General features: G+C 35.9%; 1 long non-coding RNA gene across 1 annotated transcript in view; it reads right to left on the minus strand.

Moving 5' to 3' along the window:
- Nucleotides 1-27,775, minus strand: part of LOC120593806 (uncharacterized) — a 98,260-nt gene that overhangs the window by 52,334 nt on the left and 18,151 nt on the right. The window contains exons 3-4 of the long non-coding RNA XR_005650450.1: nt 18,763-19,014; nt 13,175-13,339 (exon numbers count right to left, since the gene is read on the minus strand). This is a non-coding gene — a long non-coding RNA (uncharacterized LOC120593806). The remainder of the gene's footprint in view (nt 1-13,174; nt 13,340-18,762; nt 19,015-27,775) is intronic.

Here is a 27,775-nt window from a genome sequence, read left to right on the forward strand (position 1 = left end):
TTTTTTTTTAATAATTAGCGTGCTCCATGCTCAGTGCTTTTTATCAGCATGGTCTCCACAAACAGATAAAGAATACTTTTTCAGCCTAGTTTTCAGTTGAAGAAACAGCCTCAGACAGGTTAAGTAAGTGGCCAAAGCGTTACCAGCTAACACGTGGCTCAGTCAGAACTCAAGCCACCTATCTCTCTGACTCTAGAATTCTGAGTCCTCACTCCTCAAGCTGCACTGTCTGCTGACCATGTGTATGTTCCAAGACAAAATTCTATCCCTAGTACCCATCTCAGTGAAAACACATAGTTGACACCCAATAAATATCTGCAGAATGACCAAAAGACTTTTTCTTTTAGCATATTAAATAAGAACTAGCATGAAGAAGTGGGAATTGTGTCATTAATAAGTGTTGAGTGGTCATGATTTTCATGTATCAAATTATTTTGAGACAGTATATTCCGAGATGATATAAAACACTAGCAGACTATTTCTATGTAATACCAAAACACTTCTTATTTTAAATAACAATTTCAGGAAACTTTTTTATATAAACATGTTACAAGTCCAAACTGATTTCTTATTCAGATAAATATTAAACTTTGTATAGAATTCATATTTGCTTAACCTGATATTATATGTTAATTTCACATAGAAAGACATCCAAATATGATTGATATTTCCATTTTTCCCACTTTCTTAGGCACTTTTAGAGGTTTGTGTCTTTGCCCACTGGAAACCTAAAGCTTTTCTTTTTTATTACTTGAATAAAGCAAGTAGCATTAGTATATTTCTGGCTTAGCATATATTCATAATTGTTCCTTTTCTGTTACTCAATCAAATCAGAATGATTCTTTGAGATTTTGAAATTAATATTAGTTAGCCACATCAAATGAAAAATCAATTATTGCAAAATTTATTTTACATATAGAATTATACATTCTGTATCTTTCTATTATGCACTAGTATAAATAGAAAATAAAAGTTGAGTTTGAGAGTAAAATTTAAAAGTTGACAGTTTCCCCTAAAATTGTGGCAATTTGCATTTCCATTTAAAATGTCCTAATAAGTGAATTAAAATAGAATATATTTTTAGACACTTTAAATGTCAGTCTCGACAGAATGCCATCAAAGAACATACTTTATAATTATCTCCATTTGACAGAAGAGAAACTGGAGTTTCAGAGAGATCAAGAAATTTACCCAAAGTCACACAGCCATAAAAGAGCAAAGCTGAATGTGAATTCAAGTATATTAGACTCCAGGGCAGGATTTCTCAGCCTCAGCACTACTGACATTTTAGACTGGATAATCCTTTGTTGTGCAGCGCTGTCCTGGGATTGCATGTTTAGCAGCATCCTTGACTTCTACTCATTACATGCCAGCAGCAATCTTTCCTCCCCAACAAGTTGGAACAACCACAAATGTCTCCAGACATTGCCCAAATTCCCTTGGTAGCGATGGGTGTGTGTGTGTGTGTGTGTGTGTGTGTGTGTGTGTGTGTAAACATCCCTAGTTTAGAACCACTTCCCTAGAGTCTTGTCTTAAGCACAATGCTTTTCTGCCTGTCTTTCAATGTAGGTCAAGATCACCCTCACAGAATAGGTTCCCAAAAAGCATGCCACATTCTATGTACACCTGGGCCTCAGCCAATTTACTTTCTCCCTCATTTTACTTAGGAAGGAAATGCCAGGCACCCCCAAACTATGGTGGTATGAACCCAAAGCTAAGATTAATTTAAAAAAATAATGAATTGCCCTGCTCTCATTACCAGAAATGTGAGTCAGAACTAGATCTATGTGCTTGGGGATGAGACCGTTAAAGAGGAAGCACAGAGGGGAGACTAATTCAAGCTCAGAGTGCTCACCATTTCACTTAGAATTAATTTGATGAAGAAATAGTATAAGAATTGCAAAGTCATCAAAGATGATGGCTTTTCCTTTATGACCCTTGGCACCAGAACAAAGAGCCTATTTTTGTGGTTTTTTGGATTTCCAGAATAAAGGGAATAAAATGTTTAGGTAATGTTTGGATGGTTTAGAGACTGTATGTACATTAGTGATAGGTCAATTAATATCTGAACAGTTCAAAGAGGCAATTATTTCAATTTATAAATCACTTCAGAGGTAGGGAGCTGCCATCCATTAATGTGGTTTTTACAAATAAGAGTGCTCATTGTTATGTGTGTTTGTGTGTGTGCATTTCTACCCATGTCATTCTATCTGGCCTGAATTTTCCGACCAGATCGCATACCTCTGTGATTATGTATTTGTCTCCAGAGCACTGCCAAATACATAGAACACTGTATCTGCAATTTGACCCTTGGCTGAGACCACCCTATTTTTCGAGTTTTCACTATGCTGAAAGGTACCACCATGAACAATGTTGCTTCCAGGAATGAACTTCTTACATTACACTGTAAATGGCAGGGTCTGGGAGCTAAGACTCCCCTGGGGTTTACAATGCCTCTTGGTAATCATTCAAAAAGGGGAGAGGGCCTACGTGATTTCTGAGTACAGTGGGCTTATCAGACACTTTGATAGTTAGTGAAAGTCTCCACATGGCAAAGTAGAGCTGTCCTTCAAAACCATGGAATAGGCCTCTCTTCATTTTATTTATTTATTTATCCATTTATTTTTAATTACTGAGTGACAACAAGGTACCAAGCATACTGCTCAAAGCTTGGAGTATAAGAGTATGCAAAACAAATGCAGTCTGACGGGGGAGACAAACCAGGCAGCTGGAAACTGCAGTATAGTCTGATGAGTGCTATAATGGGTGGAATAGGTACTAGAGATGTCCAGACTGGAGAAAGTGCGGTGGTTGGGGAAAATTTCAGAAGAAAGTGACCACTACTTCAAAGCTAAAAGGTGATTAGATGTTAGTTTGGTGAGTTGGGATATTCCAGGCAGAGGGATAGGAAATAGGAAAATGCCCAGAGGCAAGAGAGAACTTGGTGATTTCTAACAACTTGAAGGAAAAAATGACTGGAGTCTAGAGAAAAAGGAAGGTGAGAGAAAAGCAATGAAGCTAGAAATATGAGCTATTCAGAATTGTAAAATATGTTAGAATTTGACTTTATCTTAAGCATATTGGCATGTGATGGAAATGCTTCAAGTTGGGGAATGATATGGTCAGATTGATAAAAGCCAATAGGAGGAGAGAGAAAAGGCTGGGGAAGAGATGAAGAAGTAGTGCATAGGTTATATCAGTGGGCTCAAGAAGAAGAAAAAAGAAGCTTGCAGATGATGTTTAATAAAAATAAGATAATTTAGTTAATACTAAAAAAAATCTAACTAATAATAAATTTACTGATGATACCTTTCATTTTATATGGCCTTTGCCCTTTTAACTCAGGGTATTTATATTTAAAAAAAAGATTATTATAAAATCTATAATTATATAATGTATATTTACGCCCCTGGTTTTATTAATGAATAATTACAAGTATTTATTGAGCATCTACTACATGCCTGGCACTATTCTAGATATTGAGGAACCTCCTGCACTAGAGACCATTCCTGCTTTCAGGGAGTTTCATTTTAGTGATAGAGACAGGCAGTAACAGGAAATCAAAGCACAAATATTCAGACAGCAATCAATGTTGTGAAAAGAAGAAATTGAAAGGTCACATAAAAAGTCATGCTCTACCGAGAGAAAGGACTGAGCAAGTGACATTTCAGCTGAGTTTGGAACACAGAGGCACCAACCCTGATGTCAATGGAAACCACGAAGTCCTTGAGGCGGGAATGATCACATCATGGAAGGTTTTGTGGGTCATGGTATAGTGTTTGGATATCATCCTGAGGGTGTTTTAGATCTTGGAGTTGGTACCTTTTATGACTGGACATTATTAATTCCATCCCGATGGGTGGAATAAACAGTTCTTCTTTGAACTGTGGCACATCCCAGTATTCAGGGATGAAAATATTTTATTATGAGATTTCTACTTTTTATCTTGAGATGATATACTTTCTGGTACAATGGGGCCTGAGTAACAGCCCTTAGTGAGGGCAATAATTATTTATACCCAAATACCAGGTTGCTGGGCACTGACCCATTCTCTAGGCCTTTTCTCGAAGGAAGAATAAAACAATGCTCCATGCTATTCCCAAGTCCCCACTTAAAGGGAACATATCCAGTTCAAGTGAGTTTTTCTATGTGCTCATCTGTTGCCTCATCAATAATTAATTTAGTTTGTTAATCACAGGAAAAGTGTTTAGGAAACTGAAGTAACAAGGAGAGGAAAAACATCATAAATGTGTGTGTTCTAAAAACTTGCTTGTGTATCACCAACTTTCCTCCTGTCCCAGTGTAGAATGATGGAGTTTACAAGCAGTTGGAGATGGGTGCTCATCTGAGTTCTACTCCCTACTGGTTACGTGGCCTCAGTCTCCCAAGTCTGTAAAATGGACATAATAACGTTTGGGTTATATGACTGTGATAAGAGAAAACTGAAGAAACTGTTATCGTACTCTCCATAGATAGATTTTCTTACTTAAATTTATATGGCAGCTTCACTCCATTGGGTTCCATTTTTTTTTTTTTCAGGCTTTCTGGCCTCCAAATAAAGCATTGATATTTATTCTGTAGCCACCATCTTTGACTGGAAATGAGAGCAGAATGTTATTAACTTTTCTTCATTTTATTATCACCAAAGGGTGGTGGTTAAACAAGGTGCTGTTTATAAAGAAAATCTTGAGATTCTCTTTCTAATGAAAGACTTACCTAAAGGCTATTGTTTGTTCCTGAAGTAGTATTAGTGCCCAGTAAAATTTAAAAATACAAGATAAGATGAGGGTCGGAGCAGGAGAAGGTTAAGAGGGAGAATTCTCAGAGAAGTTAAATAACAGTTGGCTCATCTCTAACAAGTTACTTCGTACTGTTATGAAAATATTAATATGGTATTACAAAACATTTCTGAATGAACCATTAAATTGTTTTTTTTGTATTCTGATGGCATTATTTCATCACATTAGAATTAAGAATGTTTACTACTGCGGCAGATATGTTAATAGCTTTCTGCTTTGAACTGCATTTATTTTGAAACTTTTCAGAGAGTTATTTTGGGGGAAAGGTAAATTTCAGCATAATACTTTCCACCTTTTCTTTCTAAAGTTATATTTCATGACAGCTAATCTTAGTAGACAGAGGCAGTGGGAGGTCATGTGACACTGAAAGAAATATCGAGAGGAAATTGCTTTGTAATTAACTGCTAAGACTGCACATGAATGAAAATAGAGTTGTGAAGATGACATCTTATGCTCTGAAATTAGAAAGACTGAGGTTCAAGTCAGAACTACATCCTTTGTAGCTTTGTGACCTCAGGGCAAGTTGCCTATTCTTTCTAAGCCTCAGTTTCTTTATCTATAAAATGGAGATAACAACAATAGAATCTACCTTATAAGTTGTAATTAGATTTAAATAGTATAAACCTCACAACAATTAAAATGGTACCTAGTACCTAGTAGGAGTTCAAAAAAACATTAACCATTGTTAACAATAATTAACCTTTACTTTTAGCAGGTTGCTTTACCAACCCAAACTTTAAATTTCTCACTTGTAAAATAAAAGATTTGGACTAAAATCAGTGTTTCCCAACTTTAATCACTCTTACTCAATTTTCAAAATGTTTTCCATTTGCGGTAAAAATATAGGCCCGAAAGAATAAAGCCATACAAAAAGCTATTCAATGCATCTGTAAATTTAAAATAAATTGTAATTTAATATAAGTGCATTGTCTTTAATTTAATAACATACAATATCATAATACCCATACTTCTAATGTGTTATTGTAGAAGATCCCATCACTGGAAATTTGACTCATTCATGGTACATATGGGCACCATACCTGTACCAAATATATTACCAGTACTCTGCATATTTTAGGCTTATCCAGAGAAATAATAGCTAGTTAGTTATCTTTTTGTTTCAAATATACATTAATACCGACACATGTGAAACCAACAGGTACAGTATGTTAGCTAAGAGCACAGACTCTGAAAGCAGACAGCCTGGGTTCAAATTCCACTTGCTTTGTGGTGTAGGGCAAGCCATTTAACATCTCTTTGCCTCAATTTCCTCATCTGTAAAATCAGGATCATAAGACTGCCTACTTCAGAGTGTTCTTGTGAGATTTTTCAAGGTAAGTTAATATATGTAAAGTGCTTAGAATCATGCCTGGTACCAGCACCTAGTATCTGAGCTATGCCTACCAGCATAGGCAAATATAACACACTTTAGTGAACACTGCCTTGGTTCATCTCTATATTCCATTTTGCCTCTGAAGTTTTAAGAAGTTCAGAAGGAAATCTGTGTCCTAATTCTCTTGGAGTAGACATTTAATGTTTCTAGCTCAGATTTTTCCTCCTATAAAATTATATAATACTATCTTCCTCTAGGTACTTCCTAAGTCTGGTAAGGTCTAGAATGGTTAATGGGTCTGTATTTGAATAGCTTTACCTCCCACAACACCTGACAGAAGATGCTATCATTAACTGGCAGCTTGTGACTCGTTAGCCTGAGCAGATTATCAATGCGAGAACCAAATGTGGGTTGGTGACTCTCCACTGCTTAAGCAATACCACAAGGGAAAAGAAAGCCATTTCTTTAGCTATGGCTTTCCTGCCAACAACAGTGAAGAAAATTAGACATAATGTGAATTCCATATGTCCAAATATATTACCATTCCATCGGTCATAACAAAATAAGTCTCTCTGGCCTACCGTATCTGAAATCCAAATCATTTATATCTCAGACTCATATCCTTCCTCTAAATCATCACACACCTGCATCGTGTTGATCTCCAAAATAAGCATGATTCATTGAAACATGTAACATTTCTGTCCAAAAAGAAACTCCGTGAGAATAAGGGAACCTATGTGCCCAGAGACTGGAAGGAAAATATTCAGAGGGAGGTAGTGTGGCAAGTAAATCCCCACCTTTGTACGTATTAAGAGAGATTCAGGGGACAAATCGAGTGTTTAAATTACTCAAGTAGAACTATTACGTGTTTAAATATTATGTCTCAGATGAGAAAGTTTTTGTAAATCACAGTGCACTGGTAATTACACTCTCAGATATACTACAGCAAGTTTTAATGGATCACAGACAGAGCTCCAATGCCTTTAGACTTGAATGCAGTCAGGTTTTGCTATGGGTAACAGACAAGTTCTTGTGTCAGAGCAGTAACCATATGGATATATCTAAACAAAGGCAGAAAAAAGGGTTGATATGGATTGAAGCCAAGTACAGGACAAATGGCTTTATCTAATATTGATTTTGTTTGGTTTGAAAAGAGATGATCTGAAGTCAAGAGAACATGTCTGGTTTGGTTTCACTTCATCTGGTACCCAGCTGACTACATTTGGGACAATAATCCCCTCATCGGAGATTACCTAATTCTCCAGAATCCATGTATAGGTTTCTAAGAGTGAATTAACCATGGTTGTAATTATAGTCTGTCTATTCCTAATAAAATTCGGTAATTTTTTAGATAGACAATCCTAGTGTATATTTAATGCTACTAAATTAAAACCTATTCAATAAACTTAGCATGATATTGGGTTATAACTAGTATTGGGGGTGTTTAATACCCTTCTTCATTACCTTTTTTATAAACTTAATCTATTTTATAGATCTATGTTGGATTACTAACTAGGATGAGATTATCCTCCCGTTTTACTGCATCATCTTTTCACCAACTGCCTTTCTGAGATGAACTTCTTTGCTCTTCCCACCATGCTTAGGCCTGGGTAGGTGAAACTGTGAAAGGTTCTCTGCAGGCATCCAGTTCTTGACTGATTCTGGTTCTTCAGAGCTGCTTGTACCATCCTTCTAATAAAATCCTTATTTTGCTTAAATTAAGCAAAATCTATTTCTCTCTCTTGCATCCAAATGAGTTTATCTAACATATTAACCAAATGTCAAATATATATCTGTGTGCGTGTGTGTAATATATAATTTATTGAGAACTTACAATGCTAGGCACTATTCTAAGCTGTTAACATGTAGTAATGCTTTTATGTTTACAAGTTTATGAAGATATCTTTCTCTGCCCATACTTCAACACTTCTATTTCTATTCTCTGCTCTCTTTTTTCTGTTTTTCAACACATTTCTCTCTTTCCAACATACCTCGTAATTTTCTTATTAGGTTTATTGTTTATCTATCTTCCCACACTGGAAGGTAAGCTCACTGATTATCTCAAGAGCCCAGAACAGTCTGATACATGGCAGAGACTCAATAAATATGTGTTTAATTAATTAATTAATTGATTAATGAACTACATGTTATTATTTATTTTATTATGAATATTCCTTCAAATTCACAACCTCCTCCTACCTACCTAGCAGGACCTGCTTGGGTAAAATGTTTGTTTTTCACTCCAAAGCTTTTTAAGTATGGGCTAGATTTTCATATCTGTGCTCTTGTCCAGTAACTGGGGACTAGATCGAATGACCTCTTGAGAGCTGTCTGGCCCTTGACATTCTAATTCAATTCCACTTAAATGTCCTAAAAGCAATTTGTGAAGAAATACTTTTCCTCCTCCTCTCCCCAGTTGGAGTACACATTTATCTAATTATTTCCTTCGTAGATTGACCTAGCTTTAAAGGAGTATTATGTCAGCTCTCATGCATTTTCTCTAAGCACTCACTTTATAAAACTACGAGACTAAAGACTCAGCTCTCTAGGGAATTAAATTGCATTCAAATAAGATTAAGGATTTTTGACTCACAAAAGCAAGGACAATCAGAGGCTAACTAAAAGGGGGCAATTGTTCAGCAAACTAATCCAGACATGTTATTCACAAAGGGACTCTCACAATTGGTCAGGGAAGAAAAATGCTTGTGAGGAATGGGCAGGCTGGACTGAGTGAGGGACGCTTCTTCCTTCTAGGGTTTAAAGCCCTATCCCTTACTTCCTAGATGTTGAATATGTTTATTTTCTGGATTTAGTCAATTGTGGCCCAATATTCTTCCACTGAACCGGATTAGATTAGAGTTTTAGAGAGAGCCTGAGATTAGAATTTGAAAGCCAAGCGGAATGGTCTGTTCCTCTAAAAAAGCAACCAGAATAGTGAAGGCTGTCAGGGATGGAGAAATTGCTGATGTTTGTTGATCTAAGGAATTCCTGTGTCACCCCTTGGTTTGGAACAGAGGTTTTTAACCTCTTGTAGGCCACGGACTCTTTCTGAGAATCATATTTTAAAATGTGTAAAATAAAGAGCATAAGATTGCAAAGCAAACTAATTATATTGAAATGCAAATGTCAAAATATCTTTTTCAAAAACAGATCAGTAAAACATGTATTAATTAACACATAAAATATCAGGGTTAACAGCAGATTTGATAATTACCACAATTTTAAAGTGATGAGAGTTTAAATGATGATTTGAAGTATCTCAAAAACTGTAGTGCGATATGAAAATATCTACAATTTACGTAAGTAATAAAGTCACGGGTACAGCTGTGGTTTGTTGCCTTCATTCACAACTGAAGGAACTGCTAAATTTTAGTTAGATGTTAATAAAAATAATGATGTAATTCCATGGATACTCCCTCACCCCAAGTTCTACCCCAGGTCAAGAACTCCTGACATAGAGATTACAGTGAAAGAGCCTTGAAGCTTCCTACTAAACGCTCTGTCCAACTTCATGGTAGGATGCCTGTATTTGCTGACATGTGTTCAAACTATTGCCAAGTCCACTAAAAAATGTTCTTGTTGGCTCAGGTCAACAATGAGAAAGCTTGAAATGGCCTCTTTAGACTGGTGGGCAAAGAACTCCAAGTTGCTATGATATAGTAAGAATTCTGGCATCACAGTGACCAATTTTTCCTGATTTGCCCAGGACTGTCCCTATTTTAAAATGAAAAGTCCCACGCTCTAGGAACCCTTCAGGCCCCAGCCACCCTGAATGGTTGGTGGATATTTTGGAATTAGAAATAACACATTGATCTTGGTCAACTTATTTATTATCTCTCTGAGCCTCAGTATCTTAACCTCCAAATGGGAATAAGAATATCTTTCCTGCAAGGTTGTAATAAGGTTAAATGAGGTTACTTATATAAAATACTTAGCACAGTGTCTGTCACATTGTACGTACTCAAGAAACAGCGGCTATTACCATCATTGCTGCTGCTTTTATAATATTAACACCCTTCTCTCTACTTGACTCCATACCCAAGAAAGAGCCTCTGCCTATGTAAACTGTATATATTCTTCAAAGCTCCTCCTAAAGTCCACTTTTCATGAAGAATTTGCTCACATCACATGCAGAAATGAAGTAGTGTATTATGTCGAACCATATGAAATGGACATTTTTGTATGTTTGTGTATACAAGGCCCAGAGTGTGGCATCCAGGAGGCTGTCATCTTCTAAATGTTCTCCTTTCTTCCATAATGATCCTGATATGTATTGGTGTCTCCCTAATTTATTCTTGTACAATCATTCCAGGTTTTCTATGATAATTCAGATTTCATGTCATTTTCTTTTCAATTAAGAAAATTTATAAAATGCCTAAGGAAAATGATTTTTTAAATGTTCATAAACTGCATATAAAAAATTCACAAATCAGAAGAAAAATTCTTCAGTTTTGCAACTATATGTTTGCTCTAGAAATAGTTGTCGTTTTGTATTCCTTACTTTTTGGCAATGAATTTTATACTACTTATATTATTCCTTATATGTGCATATGTCTTGGACCTAATCTTAACCATGTTATATTTCCCTATATTTTTTACAATCTGGTGTTACAAAGAAACACATTGATTGTAAATAATTGAAAAGGGGACTTTAAGTGTCATAGTAACTAAATGGGAAATTTATATCACTAAGGTTTTGGGCTCAAAGAAACATGATTAAAGAGAAGGCTCCCAACTAAATCTATAAAGCAGTGCTGTCCAGTGTGGTAATCCCTGGTCTCATGTGCTTAGTCAGCATCTGAAATGTGGTTAGGCTGGATTAAGATGTGTTGTAAGTATAAGATACACACAGAATTTTAAAGACATAGTAATAAATAAAAGATGTAAAATATATTATTAATAATTTTTACAGTGCTTATATGTTGAAATGATGAGTTTGAAAATATTAAGTTAAACAAAAAATATTTTTAAAATTCACTTTATCTGTTTCTTTTCACTTCTTTTAATGTGGCTATTAGAACATTTAAAATTCATATGCAAGATACCCCAAGTGTCCATCAAAAGATGAAGGGATAAGCAAAATGTAGTATATACATACTATAGAGTATTATTTAACCTTAAAAAGGAATGAAATTCTGAGACATACTACAATATGGATAAGCCTTGAAAACATTTTGCTAAGTAAAATAAGTCAGACAAAGTAGACAAATAGTATATGATTCTACTTATATGAGGTACCTAGAATAGGCAAATTCATAGAGAAAAAAAGTAGAATAGAGGTGACCAGGGGCTGGTGGGAGGGAGGAATGGAAAGTTGGAGTTTAATGGAGTTTAACAGAGTTTCTGTTTGGAATGATGAGAAAGTTCTGGAAATGGTTAGTGGTGATGGTAGCACAATATTATGAATATACTTAATGTCACTAAATTATACACTTAGAAATGGTTACAATGATAAATTTTATGTTATATATATTTTACCACAATTTTAAAAAGTTCACATGTGGCTCTCATGTGTGGCTCACATTATATGTATATTTTTGGGAAGAGCTTCTCTAGAGCTTAACGAAGGGCCAGGCAAACATGATCTTCTATCTGCAGTACCAGTGGTGTATGAGAGCTAAGCCTTTGGAGTTAGAAGATGTTAGAATTTGAGTTCCGGCAAAGAAAATTTGGGCAATTCCAGAATCTCTGACAACCTCAGTTTCCTCATCTACAAAATATGGATTATAAAATGTGCTACATAGAGTTGCTGTAATTCTAAAAGAGAATATATATATACACACACACACACATATAATGTGCTTCTACTGAAACACAAGAGATGATGCTGAATAAACAGTACTTACTGCCACTATAAGGGGAAACGGGGTCTTCCATTTTTATCAATGCCTAACTATTTTGCTAATGACTGAGGAATAACTCCAAAAAATCCAACAGCATTCCACTTACCTTGGCAAAAGCCTAGTCATAACTTCGATCCCCTTTCTGGAGACTGGGAAACAAGCTCAGTTGTACTCTAGGAAATAGCATTCATTTTAGAACACTTTCCCTATTGTCCACTATTATCCTCATAATGTGATATTTGCATTCCTAAAAAAAATCTCCTGCTGGGCAAAAATAAGCACGGAAAATAACCAAGATCTGGACAAATTAGGTTAGGAGCAGACCACTCAAAACCTACACACCTTTGCAATAAGAACACTTGCAAAACAACTGGTCCATGGGGAAATAACTTGGCCAGCCAAGGTGGAAAACTTGCCATGGCTGGAGGCTGCCACGCTGGTACTTAAAAAGGTTATACACTCTCACACACACAAATAATGTGGAGATGCTAGTAGTGCCTAAGCAGGGGCAGGGCTTGTAGGTGCTGAGAGGATACAGATGAAAATGAAGCTCTGAGCAGTGGGGCTGCCATTGATGTGGGCATAAGAGGAAGTGCAAACTTCCATGAACTGAAAGCTGAGCAAGGTGGAAGGTGCCCATCCCTGGAGAAGGAGCCCCAGGGGTGGGGACGTGTGTTTAAAATAGTCTTTAAAAACAAATGAAAGGTCTCCTGCTGCCAAGATAGCAGGCCAAGTTGAGGACATTTTCTTTACTGGTTAAAGCTTTTAATTGGACTCCCGCTAGTCCAGTTCCCCTTTTCTAGGGAAAAATAAAATCACATATGAACCAACATGTCTTCTGCATTACAAAGACAGCAGTCCCCTCTCATAGTAACAAATGACCTAACTCACATTCCATAACCATACATAACTATATTTGTATATTTTCTGTGTGCCCAGGCAGAGGTACATACACGCATATGATCCTATTTGATATTCACAATACCTCTATACAACTGGTGTTATTACACTCATTTTAAAGTTGATTATCTTGCTCAATGATCTTACAGCAAGTAAAGTAGCATTAGGATTCACATTAAATCTGTTTATCTCAAAACTCATCCTTTTAACCCCTGCACTACATTGCCTCGTCATTTTAGGCCATTTAGGTTATAACAAATGGGACCAGAGGCTTTAGAAGATTTTAGGTTCAGCCTTACCTAAGCTCAGTCCTCCGCAAATTTCCACTGTCCTTTCCAAATTCATTCCATACTGTATAGCGAAGACAGAGAGAATGATCCAGGTATATTTCCTCTTGGGAAAAGTGGAAGGTATGTCATCTGCTAAGATCTCTAACCCTGATGCAATTATTGTGAGTTTATCTCCTGTCAGGTATGAAAATAAAAATTATTAGGCTGTAAGTATTCTGTATTCTACTAAGGTTTCCCCTTGTGAGCTAAATGGCAGAGTATCCAAGCAGAACTGGGTATGCCCCAACTACCAGGTCAGTTACTGTTAGAATTCATAATTTGCAAACAAGTCTTGAAGGCTAAGCAGACAGTCTGATGGGAGAGATTCTCAGATGAAATTCAGAATGTGCTTCCTATCCTGGGATATTCAGTTAATAGGTACCAGAGCAGCTGTACTGGTTATTAAAGTATTAAATATTTCTCGAGTACTGGGTAAACAGTTACTGCCTGAGTTCTCTAAATGACTCCCCTCTCACTTTAGCTTCCCTGGCCCCTCCACTGAGTCTCCTCAAACCTCCTCACATTTCAGGAACTAAGTGCCTAGCTCCCTAAGGGGATTCTGATTCTTCAGTTGGCATCCATTCTCATTGGCCAAAACCTCTACCATACTGCTGGTTAAATATTTTCCATATTGGCCCTGACTCTCATTCTATAGTTAAAGAGCTGGTTTAATTCCTGAGATGTCAGTTGCCCATTTTTATATTGATGGGATAGAGAGTGTAGATGGAAGTGCAGAATTGGAAAATAACTCGACCTTGCTGGATGATTTATCTATCGTTTGAGCACAGGAATATATTTTTAAAGAATTTAAATTCATTTATATAAAGTCTCTAAATCAAGGTCATGAACTCCTGTGGATTGGCCAAATTAGGCCTGCAGATGGGTGTTTCTTTTTGTTTTTTGTTTGTTTGTTTGTTTTTTGAATGGCCAGGCGTAAGTAAAAATATTTAATTTAAATATTAAGCCCCCCAAATTAAAAGGTTCATCACTAATACCCTCCACCGTTTTGTTGTCTTACTGCTCGACTGAACACTTCAAATCCCATGCTATTCCCTGAAGGTATTTAAATTTGAAACTCCTTTTCTAAATGCCTATAACATCATCTCAGTTATATTAGTATTTACTCATCAGTGTAGTGTAGGGTGACACCCATCTTGCAGTCTATGACTTGAGCTATGATGTTTCTGTTTTGTCTGAGAAATTAATGCAAAGCAACATTCAGAGGCAGCCATTTAAGATTAATTAAACATTTCACCAGACTTAACAGATCTAATTAGATTTGATTCACCTCTAATTGTATTACCAATGAGCATATTTTGATGATTATCTTATATCTTCTTAACTTCACAGGAGACAAATACTCATCTCTTCTTCTTGGACTTTTTCAACCCCAGAAGGGATATGTTGGGAGCCATCATCCATGTTTTCCCTGACTGTTGGTGGCATTAAGTAAAGACCATCTGAGAGTTGGGGGTGGAATCTGGAATGCTGGGGCAGCTTCTGGCTTTGAGCCACATCTCTGAATTATTCATGTGGAGCCAGGGTGGGTGAGTGTCCAGCCACAAAGATCCAGAACCAAGGCTAAGGGAGGAGACGCTGGTCTGAAATAATTGAGGAAACCACCACTGGCGCCACTGACTTGGAAGCTCCAAGTAGAACTGCATAACTTCAGCTCAGGTCCAGGTGCCCCTTGACTCATACCCAGCACTCTTGTGTTAACTATGAAAGGAGCTCTGAGGAGCCAAGATGTCTCTCTGACCTAGCAGAAACCTGGTCCTTTGAGTAATTCCTCTTAGCAACCTTATAAGAGGTTTTAGAGAGCCTTGGGATTTTTCAGAATAAATAGCAATCCCCAACCTCTAATTTTCCCCTGGCTGTACTCTTGTAATTATAACACTGGTGTTAAGTTGATTGTATGTTTTTAGTATACTTACTGAGTATGCACAAAGCACTATGAGAGTCCTGGTGAGGGAATACAGTAGTGAACAAGACACAGATTCTGATCTTCAAGCACACTAAGTTAAGTTTCATTTAGAGTCAGCTTGGTAGTGGCTGTTACAAGTGATGTCTTCAAAAGGATTCTAAATCAGTGGGAAAGAATGCTGTGATCAAGACATGATGTCTACTCTGGCACAGTACTGAAGGCGGCAGAGTATATTTGTGACCAGCAGCCTAATAAGGAAGATAACACTCTAGCACCCATCTGTCTATACAGATGGTATAGACATAATGACATACAGAACTCTATATTACATGTAAGATGTTAGGTAGGTGCTTAATATGCATTTACTCTTATCTTTTAAGAAAGCTTGATATTGTTTCATCTTGATCATTCATGACTACTTCTAGACCTGAGAATTGGCCTACGTGGTCTGCATGGTTATCCTAGCTCCAGAGGCAAAGATCCAAACTCTTACATTTCCATAGCATGGTACAGAAACAGTGCATTAACAGTTTAGAAGACTCAGATGCTAGTAAGTCTTTTCACATTGACAGCCTTCAATTTCCCAAATATAAAATGTTGGGGAAAATTTGATGATTTCTTAAGTCCCTTCCAACATGACAAGTCCTATGACAAAACCATCATCACTTCACTGATGTGTGGATAAACTTAACAAAAGCAACTGACAGAAAATAACCAAAAGCATATACATTTCTCTCCTCTGTAAATATCCAAGGGGGCTTAATTGTTTATGATATTCTAAAATAGCAAAGGGATGCTGCTGAAATGACCCCCCACCCCACCCCCAATCCATCTGCTAGGTTTTGGAGTTCCCTAGGTTTGGGAATGATACAGTCAAGCAACTTGCCTAGGGGCAGTAATCTTAGTAGATAAAGTAAAACAAGAGTTATTTGTGTCTAATAGTTGTGACCAAGTCACTGAAGGTATGTGGGGAGAATATGTTCTGATAAATGCTACAAAATTGTTAACATTTTTAATTATGTTTGGGGTACACAGCATTACAGAACCAGCTGAGTTGGCATTATTGAAAATTTTGTCAGCTGCCATTCAGTGACTCAGCCAGCCAAGGAAGCTCTTGGGAAAGTTGGCTCATTTCTTTATTCAGGTTGTTTGTCCATCCATGTAATTTTAGAAGTGTTCTTTCGAAGAATCCAACAGCCTTTAATCCTAATAAACAATAGCTTTTTAATTTCAGACTATCTTTCAACACATAATAGTTAAGATAGAGAGTAGTGGGGAATTTTCTAGCTATATTCTTACATTCTTTCCAGAATAGGGTTTTGAGGAAATACAGTGGCATTGGACATATGGAAGCAAGAAGACATATTCATTTTCAGATGAATAGCCTAGATATTATTTATTTAGTTAAACTGTGTTGGGAAAAATTAAAACTTAGAAGACCTAGAGGATGTTGTTTATTTTGCTGCACATTTATATCTGAATATAAACAATATTGCCTTATGTTACAATATTTATAAGATTTTAAAAGCTAAAACATTCTAAGCTTAATATTAAATTTTGTAGATGAACGAAAGGAATTTGCATTACTTAGCAGTAACTACTTATATTCTAGCTAAAGTGGAGGAAGAAAAAAAAAATTTGCTTCGGTAAAGCTACACATTGATATTGTGCCAGAGATAGCAGTTCATGTTTCAGAACATCAAGAGTAAGGAAAGCCTGACCTGTGATGAAATGTTTAATTTCATACCGCAGAACCCAGTGGCATTCCATTGAAAGACAATCCCTTGGTATTTAAGCGTGTGAATCAAACATAAGGTTTGGCTCTCCCAAGAAACCTCCCAAAGAAATAGTGTCTGGGGCAGGGAAGCAGGTTTATTTAGCTACTATTAACATTCAGTTAAGAAGAACCCAGCACAATCATCCAAAAAAGTTAAATGTTGAATAGAAAGACCTGCACAATCATCCAAAAAAGTTAAATGTTGAATAGAAAGACCTGAAAAAGGAAAAGTGATCTCTTTCATACTATCCTATCTCTTTCTGCCTTCATCCATTTGCCTCATCTTCTCATCTCTGAGTCCCTTGTGAACTGTGGAGGAAAGTTAACTGCATGAGCATTAACTAAATAGGCAGCAGTCAGTGAATTTGTCAGTCTCTACCCTGTCAAAACTAGGTGTCTTGGTTATCTATCACAAAGCTTGGTACCTTAAAACAGCTATTTAATTTACACTTTGGGTTGGAGTCAGCTGGGTAGTTTTGTATGTCTCATCTGGCATCATGCATGAAACTGCAGTCATCTAGTGGCTCAATTGAGGTTGGAGGTTCTGAGATGACCTCACTCACATTTGTGGCATTTAGTGCGGGCTGTAACTCATAGCTCATGTGTTTCTAGGAAGAGAGTCTGAGCTTTAGTAGCAAAACCCTTCTCATATGGTAGCATTCCTAGAGACAAGCCACAACGCACAGAGCTTTTCAAGCCTCTGCTTGCATTACATGTACTGATGTCTCATTGGACAAAGCTAGTCAAATGGCTAAGCCCAGTCCATGTAGGAGGGGACTGCATAAAGGCATGGATGCAGGAAGGGGTGATTCACTGGGGGTACACTGTAAAAACCCATTACAGCAGGCAAAAGTAAATGGCAGAAAAAGAGCTTGTTCTAACTGACCTAATTAGCATGGGTTAAAGAAAAAAGGAAGCAGGCTCCAAGACTGGGATACTGCCTCTGATTTGGCTTCTGAGCATACACAGGAAAATGATGCAGATAATTTTTTCACACACAGTAATGCTCTCAGTCCTGCTGCTGAAAACTGGCTTGCTCAACACAAACTAGGTCTTTCCAAAACATTCACTTCCCTAAGCCAATCTATGGACAAACTGAGTCCAGGCACTATTTTCCTGGATTACTCATTTCTGATGATCTGAGTTAGTTTCTAGATATTTCCAAAAACACTAGTTATACATAGTGAAAGAAAACAAAACAAGAAGTTTTTTTTTTTCCTTGAGTGATGTCATAGAGTGTTCTTGCTGTAAGCAGAAAGTCATAAATCAAATATTTTAGGAGTTTATCATTTCAAATGCATACGGTGACCTACCCCTAAGAACTTCCAATACCCACTAGCCTAAGCAGCCCAGTTATGTAATGGACATTCTAAAAAGCACTTGCTTTTGAGAGATCTGTCAAACAGACCATCTGTAAGATCAGAGAATCACAAAGTTAGAAAGAATCTCAGCAGCTTTCCCTCTGCCTAGTCAACTTGTGGTCTAAATTATTCAAGACAGATGAGATGAGCCAAGAGGCTAGAGGAATTTGCCTCTTGCCAAATTCCTTCCCCTGCACACATCCTTTTTTTTTTTTTTTTTTTTTTTTTGAAGATATAATAGAAATCATAGTCTCTGGCTCATTTAATCTGTTAATAAATCTATGTAAGATAAATGAAACCTGGAAGTGTTTCAGGATGCAGGTCTCAGTTTTGACAGAATGAGAGAGAGAGAGAGAAAAGATGTCCACTCTCCATTCATATGTACCATGCATTCCACGATCAGGCCAGTTATTTAATTTGATGTATGTATCTCTCCTAAAATTTTCTTCATATATATAATAACATCAGCAACAAGTTACATTGACCAAGTACTTACGGTATGCCATGCAATGGACTGAGTACCTTGGAATGTCAGCATAGAGCTCATGTGTCAGGTTGGGTTCATGTTGAACAGCAAGCTCACCAACAGATGTGGAGGATATTCAAAGAGAAATCAGAGCCAAATATGGCTGCCCTTAGGGATCAGGCAAATGCCAGTCCTATTATTTTACGGCAAAATGGAAAGCCATGGAGCAGGAAGGAGATTTGCAGTGCTTATTATCCTTGTGGTTTTTCCCCTGAAAAAAATCTGAACATAGAAAAATTTTCACATAATTCTAGGAGTTCTCACTGAGATGATGAAACCTAATCACGGACACCTTTGACTCTTGTATTAAGAAAAAGAGAGAAAGAGCCTCTGTGTAGCAAACACTTGACATACAGATTGCCCTCCCTTCACAATGGCTTGTGGTTCCCATTTGGGAGATTCAGAACCTGTGATCCCCAAGAAGTTAAACATCTACAGAGATCCTACTGCCAGCAAGCATTAGGCAGGGATTCAAAATTGCATCTTTCTGTCTTCCCAGTCTTAAAATTTGAGTCAACCACAAGAGATAAAATAGAGTGTGAGAAACTAAAATGCAATAGAGACAGGCATTTAGATGAGAGATCATTTATATTAGAAAATAACTAAATATCTCACATTAGTTACTATTAAATATATCACAATTCATCCATACAATGGAATATTATGCAGCATTAAAAGTCATATTTTCACAAAGTATTTAATGACATGAGGAAATTTTCACAGTAGCAAGGTCACAGAAGCAGAATTCAATATGTGTCTTCAGCAATCTATATGTGTGTGTGTGTGTGTACGTATGTGTATATACACATACACACATTGAGAAAACTTTAATAATTGCAAAAGAAGTGATTTCTCTCTTTTTATTCTTTCATGTTTGTAGCTGAAAAATAATCAATCTTTTTTTAAAGTCAAATTACAGTACTTAGATATCCAAACTGTTTTCTAAAGCACAAAATAAGGGAGTTAGAAGGGACTGTAGCACAATCTCTTTTAATAATGGGAAAAGTAAGGTCCAGAGAAGTATGGCCTAAAATAAAAAAGAGCTTGCCTAAAATCGGTGGCGAGTTTGTGATGCATAGTATATAGTCTTTTGTTTTTCTTTTTATGTGCTTTATGGTATAAAGTCTTATCTGAAAAAAAGACAAATGTTGTCATACTGAAGCAATATTTTCAATCTTTGCAGTTACTTGTGTGTGCAAAAACTAAAGTAGGGCTCTCATTAGAAAAAAACATTGCCCAGGACACTGCAAACTGTGTCTTCTCTCACCAAGGGGACATACAATCTCACTCCAATAAGAATTTGAAACCAGGAGAACAATGGGAATCCAACTTCTATTCTGAAAGGCAATTTACTAAAGGTGGCCCTTCCCTTTATAATCACCCTCCTGTACGCATCTTCTAGAGCCTGAACCAGATTAAATGCAAAACTCCCATGTATCCCCACTTTCTCAGCAGAACCTACCAGAGACTTTTTCCAGCAAAGATTTACAATGGATGGATTTCAGCCTCTGGAGAATATTAAAAAAATGTGTACGTTTGTTTCCATAATAGCCATAAATATTTACATTGTCCTTATCAGTAGATTACATTTTATATTTATTTAGAACTATCATTTACAGTGTTATCCTCGAATTGGGAAATGAAACAGCTGTTTGGCACTTAAAAGGACATGTCATGTATCCTTTGACTGATCACTTAAAGAAGACAGGGATTAGAAGTATTTACTTTAGGATTTCTAAAATAGGGTTGACCAGTTCTAGGCAGAATGAAAATGATTTCTCAGGAATCTTCTGCTATAAGAGATTATAGAGATATACAGGAAGGAGTGATGAATGGAAGAGCAGTCTCTTTAGGTTAAATGGCATTTGTCACCAGTTTAAATGAGACCGGGCAACTGTGTAGTTGGTATACCAATTTAAATTCTGCTATTGACATGGTCACAATCCTTGCTGTGAATATGTAATGATGATTATGTAAATCTGTGGGGTCACTGTTTGATTTGCTAACTAGTTTGCCAGTGAGTAGCTCAAAGGAAAGCTCTTCAAAACTGACTGTTTATTCTAAAGGAAGAAAAACACCTCCTTAAGTTATTTTCACCATGGATTCAAATGGTAAAAAAAATAAAATAACATATCAAGTTTTTCCTCCAAACGGCTAATTTGTATTATAATCTTATGTACAAATGTAAAAGAAAGAATTAAGTTTGTTTGTTTTTAATTACACCAGATGTAAAGTCAAAATTTCTGCTCACATTTACTTATAGAAACTACAAAGTACATGGTGAATATCGGATTTTTCTGGCTTTGCCCACATAGCAATATATTGCTTCTATGTGAAAAAGTGACTGTATCCTGGGGAAAAAATAAATTTAAAGTAAGTTCACACTTAGTGTAGTTGTTACTATAAGAGGAAATTGTTGTGTTTACTAATGCCATATCTAGTTAACAGTATGTAAAGTTTAATTTTTAATTCTCATATGAAAAGTTTATTGCACACAAGCATGGTCAGTTAAAACAAAATTCTTAAATCATAGAAGATTTAAATAAATTTGTTTCAACATAGCTTTCCAATCCACCATCATTGTCAAATTATTTCACATTATCTTCAAGGGGAAATGGTTTTGCACCCAATGGTAAACATAGTTTTAGCACTCTACTTTGAAGGGTGGAGGGGTTGTGTGTGGAGTGCGGAAATAACTCACCACTTTAGTTCATGGTATTAGACATTTTTGAATAATAGCCAAAGGGTTCTTGTCAGTTTTAGGAATTTACAGAATACACACTTTCACTTTTCAGAAGTGGGCCTGGAATCAAACTCTTTATAGAATGAGATAGCAAGTCTGTGTTATAGACTCCAGAAATGGCTTGAGGGCTCTTTTTAGAATTTCCACATATTAGGAATGTTCAAAAGAGTCAATAAAACTAAACTTTGGTGCCAAGCAGTCATGGTGGGAAAATGACCACTTAAAGGTTGCCAATAGAAAAGACAAGCATGTTGAACTTCAAATAGTGATCAAGAAACTAGGCATGGGGCAAGGCATAGCAGAGTAGCTACCAGTGGGGTTTGGAAGTTAATAGTCCTGGACCAAAAATAGGGTTCTTCTTCTTACTTAGACTGTAACCCAGAACAAGTCACACCATTTCTCTCAAAGTGATTTATTTTATCTCTGTGATGAGTACAATAGTATCATGTATCTCCATCGGGCAGGTAACAATTAATACAACTGTAAATGCTACATTTATTTCTGTGATTGTTTAATATTTGTGTTTTTTTTAGACATTAAGTTCTTTTAAATCAAGGTTGTGCTCATCTTTACATCCCCAGTATCAATCACATACCTGGCATACAGCAGGATTTGTTGAATAAGACCTTATTTCATTGGAAAATTATGAACAGCAAATGAAATAATTCATATAGAGTGCTTAGCACTGTGCCTGTAAGACGTAATCTTCAATGCAAGTGAGATACATTATTGTCGTTGTTGTTGTTGTTGTTTGTTGTTGTTGTTGGCTTTAGATCAATGTTTGGTAAATAAAATAATAAGTGCCAGGCACTTTCAAAATAAACTCACCAGGTAATTTGAATAGAAGGATGCTAAGAAACTACATTTTATTAGTTTAGTTAGTGGTCAGGCCTAAAAAATCACTAAAGTTTAGCTTCTTGGCCAGAATAGCAGCTCATCAATTTACAAGAGAAGATATATTTTTTCTAGGGGTCAAGACTTCCTGAAATCCAGGTAGTTGAAACAAAGAACAGTAAGAAAGTTCTTTGTGAGCTCTGAATCAGAATGAAGGGCATTGTCTCTATGGTCTTGCGGGATGTGTAATATCTATCGGCTGGAGATTTACCCTGATTCCAACATTCTGGTACCTCTCTGGTGGTTGAAAAGTTTGTATCTATTAAATACTCCAAATATAATTTCTTAGTCTCTCTCTCTCTCTCTCTCTCTCTCTCTCCACTCTCTCCTTCCCTCCCTCTCTCTTTATCTCACCCTCCCTCTTTCTTTCTCCTTCTTGCTCTCTCTCTTTCTCCCTACCCTTAGAGAAAGAAAAATAAGTGCTGACTGATCTGTTCTATCTATGCCTAATGTAATTTTGAAACTGAAAAGAACCTTAGGGAACATCTGTTTCCCTAAACCTGACACCTATATTATAGATGACAAAAGTGAATTTCAACGAAGTGACTTTCTCAAGGAAACATAAATAGATTGTAACAAAGTAAGGACCTGGCTCCAGTTTCCTAATGTCTAGTCCTTCCAGTTCACTACTGAGCTTTATCTAATATTCCCTATTGTGGTAGTCTGAAAAATGGCTCCCCAACATTTTTCACTTCCTAATCCCTGCTATCTGTACATGCTGTGTTATAAAGAAAAAGTGTCTTTACAGGTATAGTTAAGCTAAGGATCTTGAGGTAGGGAGGTTATCCTGGATTATGAGGAAAGATTCTAACTGCAATCACATGTATCCTTATAAGAACTAAGTAAAAGAGGACCAGAAACACGTAGAGGAAAAGGTGATGTGAAGAAGCAACAGAGAGAGATTTGAAGATGCTGGCCTTAAATATTGGCGTGATGCAGCCACAAATCAAAGAATGCTGGCAGCCACCAGGAGCTAGATTCTCCTCTAGAGCTTCTGGAGTGAGCCGGGGCCTGCCAATACCTTGATTTTGGCCTGGTGATACTGATTTCAGACTTTTGGCCTCCAAAACTGTAAGAAAATAAATTTCTTCTATTTTAAGCCACAATTTTATGGTACTTTGTTACCATAGTCACAGGAAACTAATATACCTATGATAATAAAAATTAAGTTTCCAACTTAAAAAGTTGTTAGCATATGATATGACCACAAGGCAAAATATTTTATACACGAACTCTTCAGCCTTTGTCCAAATCATCTTTTATAACATAATGTCTTAGAGTTAACTGGACTATAGTTGTATCTTATGTATATTTAGAAGAGGTGGTTGCTGAATAGATTTTTCTTTAGATGCCTTTAGGAAACACTCTTGTCTTATAAACACAGATTATCATTTGGTATGTTACTTTTTCAAAGAATTAATTTCGTAATATTGTGTTGATTTTGTTAGCTTTAGTTTCAGAGGATGATTTTATTTTTAACTTTTTTCCAAAAGCTCAACATACTCCATTTGGGAAAACTGCAATCCAATAGTAATAATGCCTAATCACTCTTCCTATGAGTGGATTTACCTATTGCATAATCTTGGCTTGTATGCAATTGGCTGGTATTTTTTTTACATTAAAGAAAATACCTCTTTTTAAGCTTAAATCTTAAATGTGCACAAGCCATCATTGAAAAGGATACATTAATATTGGTTGAAAATTGGTAGGTGAACTTTTAGTTTTATGAGGAAGTACAATTATGTAAAGTAGATGGCAGAATAAAAGTCTTACCATTAAGACTAAATGTTTTTCTAAAGATTTTGACAGAGTAGAATTTTTAATAGCCACCAGGGTATGAGTCAAAATGATCATTAATAGATTACATATTTCTAGGCATTAGTTTCTAATGCAAATTGGGTTTTTACCTTCTGGAATTGTATTGATTTATGTGTATTTATCAGAAATCCTTATATAGTAAATATAGGGAACAAGTCACTGCAACTTATATAAATAGATCACTAACAAAAGATTAAATATTATGATAAGTTTGTATGCTCATCTATTGAGTATATTATCACAAGCCAATAGAAAAATATATAGCATTCACTACTAAAGTAAGAAAAAAATACTTCCAAGAAACAGGGAAGTAAATAAGGGCCATATTCTCTGAAAAAAATAGCAAAATTCATCTGTTAAGCCATAGGAAATTGCCATTTTCTTATTAAAATTATTGCGATGTTTTATTAAAATTATTGGGGTGAGGAAATTGCCATTTTGTAATCAGAAAATGGCAGAATGATAGTAATTTCTTATGGTTTGGCTTAGTAATTTGCTTGGAATTGATTGGTCTTGGACAGTATAAGAGTGAGCTGATTCAAAGATATTTCATGAACGCTTGATTCCTTATGATCTATTTCCTCACTTTGCCCCCTTTGAACCAATTTATATTTCATAGGCCCAGCAGAGTTGTTCTTATAAGATTTGGTGTGAATATTTAAAGAAGAGTTGGGTTTTTCAGCTTTCAAAATGGCTGACATTCTACATGGAACAATTTAAGACCCCAAAATGATCAAAAACTCAGGAAGAAATACAAAATCTAAACAAATCAGCTGCTAGCAACGAAATCGAAGCAGTAATCAAAAAACTCCCAACAAACCAAAGTCCAGGTCCGCATGGCTTCACAGAATAATTCTTCCAAACATTCAAAGGAGAATTAATACCTTTCTTTCTTAAAGTATTTCAAAAAATTAAAGAAGAAATGCTTCCAAACTCATACTACAAAACCAGCATTACCCTGATACCAAAACCAGACAAAGATATTACGGAAATATTACAGGCCATTATTCTTGATGAACACAAATGCAAAAACTCTTAACAAAATATTAGTAAACCAGATTCACAACACATTAAAAGGATTATATACCAGGATCAAGTGGGATTCATCCCAAGGATGCAAAGATGGTTCAACATCCAAAACTCAATCAATGTGACACATAGCATTAACAAAATAAAGGTTAAAAACCATATGATCATTTCAATAGATGCAGAAAAAGCATTTGATAATATTCAATATTCTTTTATAATAAAAACTCTCAATTTAATGGTTATAGAAATAACATATCACAACACAATAAAGCTATATATAACAAACTCATAACTAATATCAAACTCGATGGTGAAAAAAATGAGAGATTTTCATCTATGATCAGGAACAAGATGAGGATATCCACTATCACCACTTCTATTCAACATAGTTTTGGAAGTTCAAGCCACAGCAATCAGACAAGGAAAAGAAATAAAAGGCATCTAAATCAGATAGCAAGAAATAAGACTCTCATCATCTGCAGATGACATGATACTATATATAGAAACCCTAATGACTCCACCAAAAATCTTTTAGAATAATAAATTAATTCAGCAAAATTGCAGGATACAGAATAAAAATATATATAAAAAAAAACCCATGTAGCTTAACACCAAAAAATCTCCCAAACAATCCAATTAAAAAATACACAGAGAACCTGAATAAAAATTTCTCCAAATAGGACATACAGATGGCCAACAGATATATGAAAAGACGTTCATAATCATCAGGGCAATGTAAATTAAAACCACAATGAGATACCACCTCACACCTGTTGGAATGGCTATCATCAGTAACAAGTAAGTGCTAGTGAGGATGTGAAGAAACGAGAATCTTTTACACTGTTGGTGAGATTATAAGTTAATGGAGTCACAATGGAAAATAGTATGGAGCTTCCTAAAAATTTTAAAAATAGAGCTACCATATGATCCAGCAATTCCACTTCTGGGTATTTATCCAAAAAACTCCAAAACACTTATTTGAAAATATGTATGCACCCTTATGCTCATTGCAGCATTACTAGTAATAGCAAGATTACTGTATTAATGTATATCTAGGAAGCAACTTGGATGTACATTAATAAATGAATAAAGAAGATGTGGTATATATAAATAGATAGATAGATAGATAGATAGATACACATACACACATATATGTATTCCATAATATATATGTATATACATATATACATATATATTATACATATATATATGTATATATATATATTATTCAGCAATAAGAAGAATAAAATTTTTCCATTTGCAACAATATGGATGGACCTAGAGGGTACTATGATAAATTAAATAAGTCAGACAGGGAAGGACAAATATGGTATCATTTCACTTATATGTGGAATCTAAAATAACAAAATAAATTAATAAGAAAAACAAAACAGAAAGAGACCCACAGATGCAGAGAACAAGCTAATAGTTGCCAAAGGGGAGGGAAGTGAGAGTATAGGAATAATAAAAAAAAAGAAAAAAGAAATTAATTAAGAAGGTGAAACCATAGAGATGAAAAACAAAAACAGAACAAAACAAAATGATCAAAAACGCATTAGAACTGGAACTGCATGGGATTTATGTATTACCCCATCTCTCATTCTGTGAGTTAATCCAAGAGAAAAAAGAATCTTCTGCTGTTTCTTATATCAATCTCATTACGAGACCTTTTATAATCTGTGGAATCCAAATGAGGGAAGCATCACCATGCCTCAGAGGAGAGTACAGGTCTTTCTAGGCAGTTAATTACTTTAAACATTAACTAACTACATTTAAACAAAATGCTTCCTATTCAGCCTGGAGATTCTTTTCCCTACCTACAGAAGTAAAAATTTATCTCAGTTGGTTTTTAGTGGGTCCCTAATCAAATTAGAATGATGATGACATCAAGTTTATCCTTGATTTGAAGGCTAGTCAGGGTCCCAATAGGAAAACAATAGTATAGGCAAATTGGGTATTTCAAGAAGAGATTAATAAAGGAGTAATTTACAGACGTGTGGGCAGAGTATAGAGATACCACAAGGAATTGTGCCATACAGTGGGACTAGTGTTATACATTGAATGTTTGTGTCCCCCGAAAATTCGTATGTTAAAACCTAATGGCTAACGTGATGATACTTTGAAGTGGAGCCTTTGGAAAGTGACTAGGTCATGAGAGTGGAGCCCTCACAAGTGAGATCAGTGCCCTTATAAAAGAGGCTTGAGAGAGATCCCTTGCCCCTTCTACTATGTCAAGACACATCAAAAAGATGGCCATGTATGAACCAGGAAGCCCTCACCAAACAACTTGATCTTGGACTTCTCAGAACTGAAAGATAAATTTCTGTTATTTAGAAGGCCCCCAGCCGATGGTATTTAGTTATTGCAGCCCTAATAGACAAAGACAGCGCAGCATTGTGTACAACTCTAGGTAAGAAGTTAGAGAAGGAGAGAGAAAAAGAGAGGGAGAGAGAGGTGAGCAGGGGGGAGAGAGAGAGAAGAAGAAAAAGAGAGAGAGAG

This window comes from Pteropus medius, unplaced genomic scaffold, assembly GCF_902729225.1.
Source record: "Pteropus medius unplaced genomic scaffold, Ma_sr-lr_union100, whole genome shotgun sequence".
Taxonomy (NCBI): Eukaryota; Metazoa; Chordata; class Mammalia; order Chiroptera; family Pteropodidae; genus Pteropus; species Pteropus medius.